General features: G+C 41.6%; 1 protein-coding gene across 8 annotated transcripts in view; it reads left to right on the top strand.

The window, feature by feature from the left end:
- Positions 1-259: 259 nt before the first annotated feature.
- Map2 (microtubule associated protein 2) overlaps positions 260-16,958 on the top strand; it is a 280,850-nt gene continuing 264,151 nt past the window's right edge. For 4 of the 8 annotated variants that reach the window (XM_076550219.1, XM_076550225.1, XM_076550214.1 and 1 more), the window contains exon 1: positions 266-489. The gene's annotated coding sequence lies outside the window, so the exon portion shown is untranslated. Of the gene's footprint in view, positions 490-16,958 lie in introns of all 8 variants that reach the window. The other 4 variants (XM_076550221.1, XM_076550209.1, XM_076550212.1 and 1 more) reach the window with 4 other exon arrangements.

Below are 16,958 nucleotides of genomic sequence, written 5' to 3'. Positions count from 1 at the left end.
TAGAAGGGACAGTTCTGCAACGCAGGCCCGGCTGGGAAAGGAGCTTGGGTCCCTCCCTGCCTTTGGCCTTGGCTGGGCGGGGCTCTCGGGGACTGCGAGCCTGGCTGTCCTCGGTGGGGCGGTCGGCTGGCTGCGGTAGGAGGCGGGGCCCGGCGCTCCCCCTCCCCGACACTGCGGCGGTGGCAGCGTCTGCCCCAGCGCCGCGCGGACGGTGGCGGAGCCTGAGAGGGGCGGGGACAGGCGAGGCGGGGCGGCCGCGGAGCCCGGCTGGGGCGAGCACGGGGCGGCGCTCGGCTGCGCGGGCTCTCGGCTGCGGCGGCGGCGGTGGCAGCAGCAGCAGCATCCTCTCTCTCCCTGCGGCCTCCTTCTCTTTCCTCTCCTTCCTTCCCTCGCTCCTGCAGTCGTCCGGCCTCGCCGGCTCCTCCCACCCAGGAGCTCTAGCTCTCCGAGTCAGCCGCGATCGCGGGTGCGTCCGCTTTCCGCGCCCAGGTAAGAAGACATCGTCCCGCCTCGCTCAGCGCCCGTCCTCCCTCCTCCTCCTCCTCCTCCGGCTCCGCGGAGAGGAGCCGCAGCCCGGAAAGTAGGAACCGGACCGGACCTGCTAGTCTCGTCCCCTGTGCTAAGGGAGACAGCCGGCGCAGGTTGGCGCTGTCCAGGCCTGACCTCTCCAGGTGTCACTCCGGGGCAAGGACCCGGCTAGGTCCCTAAGCTCTGGATTTGTAGATGAGCCTGTGACCTTGTTAGGTACCACTTCAAAACCACAGGAAACTTAAGTTCAGGTTAACTTACGTGTTTTGAGAGTTAATATTGCCCGAGCTGTAGAAAGAAGGGGAGGACATGATACAAAGACCCCGAGGAAAGGAATTTAAAGTAAAGGGTTTATTTTATTATTACTATTTTATATGTGTCTGCCTCTGTGTGCTCACAGCCTCAGAGCTCTGCACACTGAGGAAAGAGGTGAGTGAGGGGAACCCAGCCAATTTCAAATTTCAAATCATTTCTCCAGAGACCACAGGAAGAAGAAAATTGGTATACTGTGGTAATTTTTAGGAAAATGGAAAGCTGTTCCTTGGTTGTAGAGGGCGGGGCCCAAAGGTACAAGCCTGGCTGAGCTTGGATTTCAGCGTAGTCCTTTCTTCCTAAAGGAGAGGGGTGGGTACCCAGCGGCATCTGTTCTATTCATTTCTTAATTCTGAAGCTTTTCTTTCCCGAGTGGGGGACTCGAGTAATGACTGCCTTCTCCAGCCTCGCCTTTGTTTCGGGATGGAAATGTAAAGGCAGAGAGAGCCTAGGAACCAGGAGTGGGGAGGTGTGTGTTTGGGTGTGTGAGGAGGGGGAGGGGAGAGTGAGCTGCTAGAGTCTGAAAGCACCGTCCTCGAAAACTGGAAACTGGTGTTTTCCCTCCTGGCATCTGGGATTCTGGATTTTGTAAGCAGATAAAAAAGGTTAGTTAGCAACAAGCTGGCTTGTGATAATTACTGTTTGCCCTCTGTTGTAAGCTCTGAGTGTAAGGCATCCAGGACACAGACCTTTTGAAACTGGGTGTGAAGCTTTTGTCAAAGATGCACACACACACACACACACACACACACACACACACACACACACAGACGCCCACGCCCACGCCCCTGCACACATGCTACAAAATGGAGTGGGTAGCCAAAAGACAAATCTTTAAAGATTTATTTCCTAGGGTTTGAGGATTATGCTCTGAATGAAATTTATGTTTTTAAACAACAACACCCCCCCCCCCCCAAAAAAAACTGTCTTTGGGTGGTACAGAGTTTCGGGTGTGATACAGGGAAATAAATGGATATCAGTAAGGAACCAGCTTTCAAATGATCAGTGAGAGGAGATAATTGCAAACTGAAATGGAGGCTTGCAGCCACAGTGGGGCGATGGAGAACAAAGCCTTTTATGTGAGCCACATTATGCAAAAGGTCCCTGTGTGCGAGCTGCAGGTACCAGCCCAGGCTAAAAGCAGAGCACTGTCACCCTTTCATTTTACTGTGGTCCATTATGATATTTTTGGCAACCAAAATAGATTGAATAAACATAGGCCCTTTAAAATCCTTTTGATTTTATGCCCATGAGGAAGATTCCAGCCTGAGTGACAAAGGCACTCCTTTGAGTGAACCTAGTGTCTATTGTTTTTAGTAGAAAAACCTTAACAATTTGCAAATCATTTCCAGTCATTTCCCCCTTGCACTCAAGGACCCTCCTCCCTTCTAGACCAGGTAAAGGTCCTGCTTGTTCTTTCAATAGGAAAATATTGTGTTTGTGCTCATGTCCATGTACACATGTCATAACGTTAATTTCCCTGTGACTTTTATCTGATTCCCCATAGCTTAACATCTGCATTCGTGATTTTGTTATTCTCAGACTGGTTATTTCTTATTCAGTACATGCCATGTGTCTGTGGTTTACTTTATTTTATTCTATCCTGTTTCATGGTTGGCTGTAACATTATTTAATTTCCAAAGGTTTTTTAACCTCATACGTGGGAAATTGCATGTATCAAGACATCTAGACAATTTAGCAATTTGGCTTCCCTTTAAGTAAAAGAATATTTTAATGGCATTCATTTTTATTTTCTTTGTTTCTCACCTTTCTTAAACTCCCTTCCCTTCCCCAATAATCAGGCAAGCTCTTTCTTGCTGACTGTTCTTGTCCTGTTCCATGCTCTTACTTTTGTCTAGACTACCACAGGTGGAACCAGCATTTCCAGGCGTTTTGAATTTAGGATGTGCTTACTCCACAGCAGTTCTCTCTCTCTCTCTCTCTCTTCTCTCTCTCTCTTCTCTCTCTCTCTCTCTCTCTCTCTCTCTCTCTCTCTCTCTCTCTCTCTCTCTCTCTCTCTCTCTCTCTCTCTCTCTTGTTTACTGCACCTTCTCAGGGAGGAGGGAGCTGGAATGTGCTGAAAGAGCCCGATCCAGTGAAACCCGCACAGCAGTGACCTCATGCTAATAGGTGCTTCAGTCCCAGTGAGGGAGCCCACATCCTCTCAGTGGAGACCAAACTCCAGCAACACGCCCATCCCAGACCAGAGGCCCTGCTCTTCCCACAGTGGCCTTGGCCAACATTGCTCTGCTAAGGTTAAAGGCATATTTTTCTCTTTTATGTATTTCTTTTCAGGGATCTCGAATTTGGCCAGAAATACATAGTCAGAAATGAAACTTGGCACAGAATGTTCTAGGCCTGAAGGAACAATTTCATTCCATGCCCCCCCCCCCCCCCCCCCCCCCCCCCCGGTTTAAACCATTTTACACATTTTCTAAATGTCAGAATTAAGAAAGAAAGAAAAAAAGGAGGGGGGGCTTGTTTGGTAGATTTTATTTTTTGTAGATTTTTAATATTTCCTTGAGACACACATATATTCATTGAATTTCACTGGCAGTTAGATGACAGAGAAGTGTACACTTCTGTACATCGGCATCTAAAATCAAGCAGACATCACATTTGCCTAGGTGTAGACATGACAGCAAGTGTACAGTGTACGCCTCTGTAATTCATTGCTGTCCCTGTGAGGCAGAGCATAGGAAGTTGACTAGGGACCTCAGGGTGGCTCTGACTGTCAAATTCTTTTCAGTGCTTGACTTCCTCTTAGCAGATGAAAATAAAAAACCAGGGATAAAGAAAACACTGATCAGTATTACCCCTCAATGGGAGGATTGCTCTCTTAGGTAAAACACTAATTGAAGGCAGACGGTTTTGGAGCGTTTATTGCCTCTTTTGTGTCTGATCCCGACGAGTTACAGATGTTAATAAGCTCTTCCACTCATGTCATTATCTGAGGTTTATTAGTTCTTATCGATTTCTGGTATTCTCAGGGAATGATTAGCACCAGGGATGGCTCCCAAGCATCAAAGGCAAATATGGAATTGCCAAGTGAGAAGGGATGTGCCTGAGGCCCAGGGAAAGGGCCAATGGGGAAGTCTGGGTGTGTGGTGGGGTAGAGGGAGAGGAGGAATCAAAGAAGATTCTCAGCTGCCAGTGTTTGTCCATGTAGGGTGCAGATGAGAGCTTGTGGACGTGGGTGGAGGTGGAAGAAATCTGTTTCGCCTTTCTACCTCAGTGCAGTGTGGTGTTCCTTCTCCTCCTACGACATTGCTTTGAGCTTATGGCTGTGGGCACTTCCTTGTTAAAATTATATGGGACACATACTGAAGGCAGGTCTGTAGTGAATTAAAAAGTTTAAAACAATGTGAGCGCAATTAGTTGACTTCATGGGAAACATTTCGAACCTAACCTTTGAACTTTGAACTTTGACCGTTCCTCTCCAAGAGATGAGCTTTTCCTTTGCGTGGTCCCGTATTCAGCTGTGATCTATTTTCTTATACATTTCAGGGGAATTGTTTGGCAAGTCAAACAGAAGAAAAACAGAATCCTCTCTCACTCTGTTGTTAAGTTTATATTGTACACAAGGGGAAATGTTTTAAACATTGTTTTCGGTTACAACACATAACAGAAGGGACAAATTCATTAACTATCTGTCTGTCTCTCTATCTATCATCTACCTGATTTATGAGATGCTAATGAGATTATTAGGGCAACTTTTTATATTATTTATTATTTATTTATTCATTCATTATTTAGAGACAGTGAAACTCAAGGGAGCATACATAGGCCTGGAATTCCCAGTGCAAGCTCAAACCTACTTTGAGTTTCACTCTCTTTCCTCAGGCTCTTCTAGTTCTGGACAACAGGAAATGTGCTATGACATCTAGCTAAACCCATTTAATTTTATTTTCCATTTTTTCTTATATTGAAAATAGATTATTTTCTCATACAATATATCCCGATTATAGTTTCTCTTCCCTCTACTGCTCCCAGCTCCTCCCCACCTCCCTTCTGCACCGGATCCACCTCCTTCCTTTCTGTCTCTCAGTAGAAAAGAACATGGCAACCAAAGATGACAAAATCAATAAGTAAAAGCAAAAACTATCATGTCAAAGTTGGACATGGAAACCCAAGGGGAGCAGAAGAGTCCCAAGAGCAGGCACAAGAGTCAGAGACCCACTCATTCTCACGATAGGGAATCCCATGAAAGCACTAAGCTCATAGTTATAATATACACACAGAGGACCTGATGCAGACCCACGTCGGCCCTGTGCTTGGTGCTTCAGTCTCTGTGAGCTCTTATGCACCTTGTTTAGTTGATTCAGAAGGCCTTGTAATCCTAGTGTTCTCCATCCCCACTGGCTCTTACAGTCTTTCTGCTTCCTCTTTCACAGATTCTCTGAGCTCTGAGGGGAGGGATTTGATGGAGACCTCCCATTTAGACTCTCTCTGCATAATATCTGGCTGTGGGTCTCTGCATCTGTTCCCATCAGCTGTTGGAGGAAGCCCCTCCGATGATGACTGGATAAGGCACTGATCTATGAGTATAGCAGAATATCATTAGGAGTCATTTTATTGATACTTTTTTTTTTTTTTAAGACTAGTAGTGTTTGTTTTTACTCAAGGTCTCTAGGCTATCTAGTCTCTGTTTCTTGGTTACTCAAACAGCTTCAGGTATGGGTTCCCTCTCATGGAGTAAGCCTTAAGTCAAATCAGACATTGGTTAGCTACTCCTACAAGTTCTGTGCCACCATTGCCCTAGCATATTTTGTAGGCAGGACAGATTGTAGGTCAAAGCTTTTGTGACTGGGTTGGTGTCCATGTTTCTTTTTTGGTAGCCTGCAGAGTACCTTCCCACACCAAAGAGACTAGAATATAGGGGTGAAGTCTCCATGTAGGTACCAGCTTCAATTCTCCATATTCAGTGAATTGTGTGGGTGTTGTCCTCAGCAATGAACTCCCCTGTCTTTACCTGACATCCTGTGTCTATGGATTTGTAGTTTAGTTATCATTTACTTAGTAGATAATATCTACTTAGAAATGAATGCGTACCATATTTTCTTTCTGGGTCTGGGTTACATCACTCAGGACGATTTCTTTTTGTAGTCCACTCATTTGTCTGCAAATTTCATGTCATTTCTTAAAAATACCTGAGTAATACACCATTGTGTAAATGTACCACATTTTCCATTCTTATGTTGAGGGACATCAAGGTTGCTTCCAGTGTCTGGCTATTATAAATAAGGCTGCAATGAACATGGCTGAACAAGTGTCTTGTGGTAGGATGGAGTGTCCTTTGAGTATATGCCTAAGCGTGATATAGCTGTATCTTGAGGTAGATCAATTCCCAACTTTCTGAGGAACCATCATATTGATTTCCATAGTGGCTATACAAGCTTGCACTCCCACCATCAATGGAGGAGTTTTCCCCTTATTCCACATCCTCACCAGAATGAGTTGTCACTTGTGTTATTGAACTTAACCATTATGACAGGTGTAAGATGGAATCTCAAAGTAGTTTTGATTTGCCTTTCTCTGATGGCTAAGGTTACTGAACATTTCTTAAGAGTTTCTTAGCCATTTATAAATTCGTTTGCATAACTGGACTTTTTCTTATCTTCTTTTTTTCTTTTCTGTTTTCCTACTTTCCTACCTCCCATTCTTCCTTTGCTCAGTACTTTCAATTTGTAATGAACAGACAACAAAAACATCACTGATCCTCAGAAAGTGAACACAGAGGCTGCTGTTTTGTCTTTAGTTTATCCTCCATTATGCTTATATCTCTGTTTTAGCATGTAGCTTTAATCCCACTTCTCCTCCTTAAGACTTGTTCCTATTTTGGTCCTATGTTTGAACTTACTTTTTGTATATCCTAGGCATAGTCTTTTCCTTATCTGCAGTTCTTTCATCATGAATCATCCTAATCAATATGACATTCCAAATCTGGAAGTTGCTGCTCTGTATCTCCCCATGGATTTGTACTCATACTAGTCCAGTGCATGCAGATGACACTAGGTATCTTCCTCAGCTGCTCTTTACCTTGTTGGGAAGGGGGGAGGCTTGCTAGTTGAGCTATGAGCTCACTGGTTGGCTAGACTGGCTGCCTAATGAGCTCCAGGGATCCACCCCTCTCAGCTCCTTATCCCTTGGTCTCTGCACTTGGATTCTTTTACTTGGATCCTGGGCATCCAAACTCAGGTCCTTATGCTTAGCAAACATTTTACAAACTGAGCGTCCTCCTAGCCCCCGGGCTCTTTATTTCATGGAGAGTTACTCATGGCAATTATTTTCTCATCACCTTTCTTTAAATTATTTAAACATTTTCAGGGAACAATGGTACATTTACCTGATTAATTGCTTCAAAATGAGAATTTTGGCTAATGAAATGATTTTTTTTTAAAGTTATTTGATTCACCTGAAACCAAATCAGTTTGGCTGTTCTTCTTGTTGTTTTCTTTTTTAAGTTGAACAATGACTGCTAACAGTCTATTATTTTCATGTTAGATGGTTTAGATGAACCCACTGATATAGACCAAAAACAGTGGATCAATCAATAAATGTCAAACTAAGTTTAAGATTAAGTAAAACATTCCCAATTTCAGTTCTCCATATAACATTATTAGAAGCTAATCTAAAATCTGCCCAAAAATGACCATGAAACACAATGCTTGAATATCCACAATTTCATCCCTTAACTGTGTAGATTTTTTTAAAACAAGATTTATAAGCAAGCATACATATGAACTGTTTGAGACAGAATACTTGTGTCAGCATGAAGTCTTTGCGTTTCATGCTTATCGTTATTGAAGATGGTTAGGGCAACTGTACTGCCACAACACCTGTAACCATTCATTTTCCTACTGTCAACGGACCCATTGTAAATATACTGTGAATGCTGTAACACTGATTTGATATAATGAATTGGTAGGAGAAAGGAGCTAACACTCTGCACTGGAAAGAGTGATACAGCATCATTTCCAGGAGCAAAAAGGCAATTAAATAATGCCCAACTGTGGTGGTTTGGAAGAAAATGTCCCTCAAAGGGCGTGACACTATTAGGAGATGTGGTATTGTTGGAGGAAGTGTGTCACTGTGGGGGTGGGCTTTGAGGTCTCTTTTCTCAAGCTTCACTCAGTGTGACAGCCAGTTGACTTTCTGTTGCCTCTGAGTCAAGATGCAGCACTCTCCATTTCAGTACCACATCTGCATGCCTCCATGCTCCCCTCCCCACCATGCTCCTCGCCATGGTGATAATGGACTGAACTTCTGAACTGTAAGAGAGCCCCTTCAACTAAATGTTTTCATTTATAAGAGTTGCCATGGTCATGGGTCTCTTCATAGCAATACAAAACTTAACTAAGACACCAACTTTGAAGTTTTACTGCTGCATTTGTATATCTTATCCCCCCAAAATGGTAATATAGTTGTTTTCCATATATTCTTACTGGTAGTATGAAAATATTAATATGAAACCTACTTTTGTGGGCGGATGGGAGTCACTGTATCCTTGCCACTCACTGTGTAAAATGGGCAGAAAGTGTTTTTAGGATTCAGTTAGAAATTCCCTGTGTTTAAAACTGCCCTTTGGTGTAGCAAGGAACAGATCTAATACTTTCATTTACTCTGTGTACTTCATACTATTTGAACAAAAATTTCAATCTTCAACAGATAGTTTCTTTATTATAGTACCTATAACAACTCATTAGCCCACTAACTCTGTCTGCTTTATGTTGCACAGAGGAATAAAATGAGGGTGAGAGTATATGAATGTGATTATCCTCTAAGACAGTTACAGATGCACATGCACACATGTGCTGTGGATATCGCTCTATATAAATAAAGCACTGATTGGCCAGTGACCAGACAGGAAGTATAGGCGGGACAAGGAGAGAGGAGAATTGAGGAAGGAGGAAGGAAAGGAGAGACCTCTTGGAGCCTCCACCAGGACAAGGAAGATGTAAAGTACCGGTAAGCCACGAGCCACGTGGCAAAGTACAGATTAATAGAAATGGGCTAAATATAAAAGTAAGAGCTAGACAATGATAGGCCTGAGCTAATGGCCAAGCAGTTTAAATAATGTAAGCATCTGTGTGTTTATTTTATAAGTGGGCTCCGGCACTGGTAGGACTTGGCGGCGGGAGCTGGAGAGAAATTCTCCAGCAACACACATACGTGCACAAGCCCCTCTCATGCATTCATACATGCATGCAACAGTTTTCCATAGTTGAGATCAATTGTTTTTCAGTCCACTGGATTTTTTTATTTAATTTAAAAGCATACTACAAAGTTCCATATGAGAAATGTAGTATTCAATACAATTTATATGAAAAGTAGTATTTTTATGAAAGCAAAACATATAAAGTTAAAAGTACAGTTGGCTCATCATATCTACAGCCCTATAATCACTGTGATTTGATCTTTAAAATGTTAAAAAAAATTACCTAACATAATATAATTCCCCCACCCTGTCATTATTCCCTGAAAAATACAGTGCAACAGCTATGTACCTAACATTTGCATCTTGTGAAGTATTGGAAGTAATATAGAAATGAGTTAAAGTGTAGGAGGATGTATCATGTGCAAGTGTGACATGGTTTTCTGTAAGGGACATAAGTGTCTGATGAACTTTACAACAATGGTATCTGGGTTATATTGCTCCAAGCAGAAAGCTGTGAAATACAGTTGTTCCCCATATCTGGTAGGGGCAGGTTCCATGGATAAAGCTAACGTTTATACTCAGAGGCAAAGGGTCTTCTCTGTTGATGGAGATTGTCTAAGTTGAAACAACCTGCCACTTGAACTTCCTTTTTGAAAGATCGAGGTGACACTCTTTTGCCTGGACAATGCAGTTGACATTCTTTAAATAGCAGGAGTGAAGATGGAAGGGTCTTTAGGAATTTTGCTGCCTGGAAAACATAAGTACTAAAGCTACTAGAAGACAACCCAATCGGTAGGGAAGCAGAAACGCCACTCTAACCTGGCTGTGACTATTGAAACCAGCTGGGACATTGCACCTCAGACTGAAGTTGGCTTTGTTCGTAAAGTGTGTGCTGGATGTTGCAGCATGGGATAGAGTAGCCTTTGGTGAAACTTGGGTGTTTGTTGTTCATTTTGCCACTAATTCATTTTTCCCTCTGAGTGGGAAGACATTGAATGACTGTGGTTGGTACCCAGATTGGAGGCTGTGACAGCTTTGTCCAGCTCTGTACTTCCTGATTTCAGAGGCTCATGTGGACTTTATGGAGAATATCATGGGGACTTATGGACTCTGAAGTGCTTTATTTTAAGAGAAAGCATCACTGGAAATGAATTACTTGCATTTGAAATACAATCTTCACCTTTTTCCTCCTAATATATTTGTATTTAATAACAGTACAGTGCTTTGTAACCCTGAGAAACGTACTGCCTTTAAACGAGTATGTGCTTATGTGCCCGGAAATAGATCGTGTCATTAAATATAATATTTTAGATTGTTGAAACTAGGCTAGGGATGTAGTTCAGTTGGTCAAGCGCTTGCCTACCATGCATGAAGCCCTGCATTAGATTTCCAGCATAGCATATACAGAGTGGGGTGGTGAATATCTATAAAACCAGTACTCTGAAAGCCAAAGCACAGGGATCAGAGGTTCAAGTCAACTTTTGTGGCCTAACTTGTTGAGGCCAGCCTGAGCTACATGAGATCCTGTTAAAAAATAAATTATTTAAGTTGACAAATAAAAAAAATGTACATCATTAAGGCATTTCTTCTGTGTTCCATGTTCTACTCCTAAAGGAGCTTCAGCTATTAAGATGTTACTAATTACATATGAATTTAAAGGTATTCAATGGAGAAAAGATGTATCTGTAAGCCAGCTGAGGCAGGCAGCCAATGAGAGACTTTCCTAAGGTAGCTAATTTGGAAGCAGGTTTGGGATTCTGTCATTCAAGTCCATACTCAGCCCTTTTTTAGGGGTGCCATGGAAGACACATGTCACCCTGGCTCTGTGTTCCCAGGCCTCATTATAGTTCTGTTTTCTGAACTAAGGGTGGGGTAAGGTGGCAGTAGTACCTGCCCAATCTTGTGACTCAGTTGGCTTTCACATGGATAATAAAAGTGGGAGGGACTCGGAATTTAGGGCCATTCCAACTAAGCTGTGTGCCAGTTTCTCTCTGAAAGCCCAGAGACTAAATCTGATCCAGGAAACACTTATAGCCTCCTGCTCCAGGGCCATTCCTGTGGTTTGGATCCTGCAGGAGAGAAGTGTCAACTCTGGAGAAGAATGCCCAGACTCAGGGGACTTGGATAGCCTCGGAGTTTTGCTCTGACCTTGAACCGCCTTCATTGAAGCCTTCAGTTTGACTGGGTTTGTGTTTAAACTTGGTCCTCTGCAGAAAGAGAGTCCAACAAAAATAGCCAGGTTGAATTTTTTTTTTCTTCTGATATACAGCACCATAAAAAATTTTCTCAAAAATAGTTTCTGTGTTTCCCTCAGCCGTGGCATTTTTAGTTAAAGGAAGTGAACTAGAAAGCCTGTAGGCTGCTGTCTGTGCCTGGTTCCCACTCACCTCCCCACTCCTGTGTGCCTTCCTGTTTCCCTGCCTACAGTGCTCCATCCTTCTTGTGTTTCTGCTTCTTCTAAGGAAATAGCAAATTAAATGAGAATTAGGTGTTGCCATGGTTACTGTGTTCAGTAGCGCTACACCTGCACCCACGCGGCATAGGCATTGTAGCGTCTTCGGTAGACAAACATTTGACAGGCATGAAGAGCATCTTGGAGGAGAGAAATTAAGCAGAAACCATGCTTAAATATTTAAAGAGAAACATATTCTCTGCTGCTCAAAACCGAAACTCTAGCACTCTCAGGGGAGTGTCACTTTCTGTTGGAGAGTGCCATGCTGTGTGCCCCGAGTCTCTAGATGAACATATTTAATGGACCGTCAGAGTTGGAGTGACTATTTTATTATGGAGAAGATGGGATGGGAATGTATTCCTTACAAAATCTTACCTACACTTGGATAACAAATTCTGTACGTGGTTTTCTCAGAAGTGTCTTCATTTAAAGCCATTTACATGGGCAAACAATCTTAACTGCACACCAGCAAACAAAGCCTGAGGACACAGCTCTTGTGAGATAAATTATTCTGGGGCTCTTCCTCTTGGATCAGACTTATTTTGATAGTCTGAAATTTAAAATTATCTGTAAAGAGTTAAGATTGATTGTGTTGCATTTCTCTACATGACACTCTTACATGAGGAGGACTTGCTTTTCTCTTGCTGGTATGGCCCAAATGTTTGCTAAATTACGTATAATTATTCATCAGTGTATTTGTTTAATAATTGAGGGTTTCAGGTCCTGAAGGTAAAGTAGGTACTTTTCTGAGTATGAAGAATTTCAGGAGAAGCCATGCAAATTCTTGCTTTTAAAGAGTCAATGTTTATCAGCGGGACACAGAAATTAACAAATAAAACAAATGAATGGATACTTCAGACACACATAGATGATCTAGTTTGGTTTCAGTGGGATGCACTGTCTTTGTAGGAAAGAGAAGTAAACACAAAGCTATAGAAGGGTGGGAGCACTGAAGCAGAGGGAGTCACCTCAACACAGGCAGAAGCCTCGCATAGCTGAGAAGCCAAAAGAAGAGCAATCTCATCAGAGTCGGGAGAGCCTGGGTATCTAATAAAACAGGAGAGTGAAGCAGGAGGCAGATGCCGGACCTCGTAACTAGCCTGGATCGCAGTTTGACTTGTATTTGACTTGCAGCAATCAAGTTTTTGAGGTTGTAAAAGCAGAGTATTTTTGAAAATCCTTCACAGTTTTCAGAGATTAATTATACCTTCTAAATCCCTGTAGAAAGGTCTGCATCTTATCTGCACGTGTTAAATCACAAGAGAGAAATAATTTTGAAAATCAGAAACCAGGGGTGGAAATGGCAGTAGTGATTTGATCTAATCTAACAGAAATGAATACAATGAAAATCCTGTTCTTTTTCTGTTAGAGAATGACATGCATACTTAATTTAAACTGCTTAAGAGCCCTTTTTTTGATACCCACACCAAATTTCTCAAAGAACCTTAAACAAAACATTACAAATCCATATTTGAGAGAAATAGAAAAAAAAAAAAAACCACCCATCCATTCTCAACATAACGGTATTTGTTGGGTATCTTTCCATAGCAGCTTCAATTGTAAACTGTCCTGTGCCCAGGAACAAGCTACAGGGCATGAAAGTGCTGTGCAACTAACTGGGAAGTATGCTCTGCTTCTTAGAGGCAGTGGTGAAAATCTCCTGAGAACTCAAGTGAGCTGGTCTCATCCATGATGATCTTGGATCACCGGTGCAATTCTTAATCAGTATGTTTTCTGAGCGTATATTCTTTACAGTAAAGTATGTGATGCACTTTTCAGTTGTCTGCACATGTGACGTAATGCTCTTTTGAATTTAACAAGAAACAACGTGCTTGACACTTTATCACTTTAATACTTTTGGCATCATTTGAAGCCGTTTCATTCTCTCAGCTTGTCCTTATTAGGAAATAAAGTATTTACTCATTTTCCCCCTGTGTGTAATTATTTCCACCAGGTATTTTCAAAACACAGATCAAATGTTGAGTGATGGCCATAGGCATAGGCAGATCTGATTTGAACCAAAGGCGTCATTTTCTAGGGACAGCTGGAGAGGTGTAGCACAAGAGACTGTGACCATAATATTGTAGCAAAAGGCACAAAGTAAGTCAGATATTAGAAGGAAAGGCTTAAAAGTATTATTAGTCATGACGAAAAGAGGATGTCACTGTATTTCATCAAAGTAAATTCAATTTTGGTTAAATCAGCATTTTTATTTTACAATGAAATATGGAACTACTCTTAATGTTTCTTTCAGCTTCTTTCCTGGACTTCCATTATTTTAAGGCTTGCTTTATGAAATAAATTACTTCAGTACGAAACCATTAGCTACATTCATCTATATCTCCCAGCTGCGGTTATTCAAATGTTCGCATAGTAATAACCAATGGACAAATAATTCAAATGTGTATTAAATTCTGAATAGCAGTCTTAGAATAACATTCAACTATGGGCTGTTCGATATTGAGCTATTGCTAAACATCAAATAAAAAGTAAAATGTTATATTAAAAAAAAACTGATGGCAGGGACTTAAAAGGAGACAAGAAAATAATGAACTTCCATTGATGTATACAATTGTGTTTGTGTCACAGAATATTAAATATACAAACTGTTCTTTTATAGTTGACGCTAATATTGTAAAACAAAATGAGTATTAAGAATACTGTAAATTATGACATCAGTTATGCAGTATGCGAATTCAGAAGTGAAATCCATCACCACGTGCAGGAGTGAAAGGCTTCAGGAAGGAAATAGCACATAGTATGGGACCCAGAGAGGCTGGACTTGGAAAAGAACCCAGGTAGGACAATATTGACAGCAAGGGTGCTTAGGTGACAATGAGCATGACCTGTCTATTTGGGGCAGGGACCCAAGGGTGTGTGGTTTCAGGTCTGTAGATGATACAAGGGATATATAACGAAATCATCTAGTTTGGTTCCAGTGGGATGCACTGGATTTTTACCTCGTACTTTTAAAGAGTAACTTTCTTTTTAATTGTCCCATTAAATTAATAGTGAGGCCATTTGACACTTCTAGAAATGAGTCAACTGTGAGACAAGAGAGAGCTTCCCATGACAATTACCTGAAAGATCCTGGTATCAATTATACCTGACTTGGTAATGATTCTTAGACACAAGTAATCAAGGGATCAAGGAGTGTGATGAGGTAAATGGCGAAATCCTTTAAAGGTTAGGAAACATAGGAAAAACTATATTGTCATGAAAGGAAAAGGTAAATTGTAGAGTTCCTGGTAATCAGGCTGTCAGCCGCTTATTCTACCTTGTCAGGATCTACATATGAGCTTGGTTGTTTTTCCACCATTATTCTTATGGTCTAGAGTCAAAGAGAAGAAGAAAGTACAACAAGCTGGATTTTAATACAGTGAAACTTAGACAATTTGTTGAGTGACGGCCATAGGTCCATTTGAATCAAAAGCATCACTGTCCATGGGCAACTACAGACTTGTGTCCATGGTATTATAGCAAAATGTACAAAGCAAATAAGATATTAGAAGGAAAGTTTTTAAAGCATTGTTAGAGAGAGAGGAGGGAAGAGAGAGGGGGAGAGGGATGGAGGGAAGGAGGGAGGGATGGAGGGAGGCAGAGACAGACAGAGGAGATCTGTGAATTGAATCTGTAAATAAATACATGACCAACACCTACATATTTAACCATTTTTCTATTGATTAATCATTTCAAGGTTTAAAAACTAGGTTATATGCTATGGAACTCTTTTCCATATCACAAGACGTCTCAAAAACATAAAGACTGCTGTTAGAGATTTTGCAACAAATTAAATAACTAGGACTTTACCTTCTGTGATAAAAATGTAGTTCATCATGTAGTTAACTCTAATGATTTTATTTAATATTTTTCTGAAAACATAACTGGAAAAACCCTGCAGTAACGTGTTTATCTGTCTCTGAGGTTCTCAGACTTGAAGAGAAGCTGGTATGACTATGGGGCGGGGTACACACTCATAACTAAGCTCAGAGCTTTGGGTCCCTTCAGACACATCTGGAAAGTACTTCTGCTCAGCACAGAGCTGCTAGCTTCGACAGAGTAGCAGTTACTTATGCTGCTTCTGGACTTGTGTCAGAGTCCTCAGGATGGAGTGAAGATTTAACCTATGTCATGACTCCTGGCAGTTGAATTTCTCATGATATGTCACCCCCCACAAAATCTAAGTGTACATATGTCAAAGTGCGGTATATTTAACACAGAAACCACATTTCAAATTAGTGATACCTATATTATATAACTGTTCGTAATATAATCCAATAATAGAATTGAAAAAAATTCTTTTGGAAAAGTCTATAATGAATATTATGGATGTTATAGGGATTTCATTTTAGAGTTTAAGAAAATGCCAGTCTCAAAATGATGGGTATTATGCAATTTCATTCAGACATAGAATATTAAAAAAAAAGCAAAATAATTGAAATAGAGTGCTGGGGATGTAGCTCAGTTGGTGGAGTCCTTACCTACCATGTATGAAGCTCTGGCTTCAGCCCCCAGCACCTCATAAAACTGGGCATCTTGGCATATACCTGCAATCTCAGCACTCAGGAGGCAGATCCAGGAGGTTCCAACATTCAAGGTCATCCCACAACTTTGCAGACAGTCCAGTTCCATGTAAGATCATGAGAAAAGAAAGAAAAAAGGAAAGGAGGGAGAGAGGATGGGAGGGAAGGCAGGCAGGCATGTAGTGGAATGAATGGCAAGTACCAGAAAATGTAGTGGTTGGAGTGCAGGTGAGGAAATGTTGCCAGAGGATATAAAATTCAAGTTATGTAGATGTAATAAAATTTGATTGATCTAGTCTACAACATGGTAGTTACAGCTGATGATGATGTTGTATTTTTGAGGGATGCTAGGAGAGCGCTAAGTACTTTTACCACAGAAATGCTAACTACAGGAACAGCTGCATGGTAATTTTATGTTAAGTCAAAGCAATGTATTGAAAAAAACTGAATAATTTTTTTTATTCTGTTACTAATTAGGTCAATAAAATTTAAAAGTTAAGACATTTAAAATTATGCACAAATAGCTTGAAGATTCATCACTGAGTATCTATCAAGTGTCTGTATTTCAGTGGCAGCCCACAGTGACTCCAGCTTGTGGCTTGATTCCGTCTTGACTTAAGGTCAGAGAGTTCAAGCTTGTGTTTGCTCCTCAAGGCTGAATAACAGGGTGTTTGGCCAAAGGAGTGGTTACTAAATGTTTTGAGAATTAAGGAGGTGTTTACACTTGTTTCTTCCTTGAACCATGGTAAGGAAGTCTTTTGACCCCCTTGCTTTGGGTACAAAAAGGCTAAGAGAAATAAATTCGGGGCTACTGCAGTAGTCACTAAGAGTCCTCCCGATTCTATCTTCTGTCTCTTGTCTCTTTCGTTCTTAATCCTCACTCCTCTATCCAGGTACTGATTGACAGGTAGGCTGGTCCCGACCTATCTCCAAGATTGCAGAGGAGGAACCGCAGCTTAGAGAGGGGAATCGCCTGGGGTTTTCT

The sequence above is a fragment of the Peromyscus maniculatus genome, chromosome 13, assembly GCF_049852395.1.
Source record: "Peromyscus maniculatus bairdii isolate BWxNUB_F1_BW_parent chromosome 13, HU_Pman_BW_mat_3.1, whole genome shotgun sequence".
In the NCBI taxonomy this organism is placed as follows: Eukaryota; Metazoa; Chordata; class Mammalia; order Rodentia; family Cricetidae; genus Peromyscus; species Peromyscus maniculatus.
This window is presented reverse-complemented; position numbering and strand designations above follow the sequence as displayed.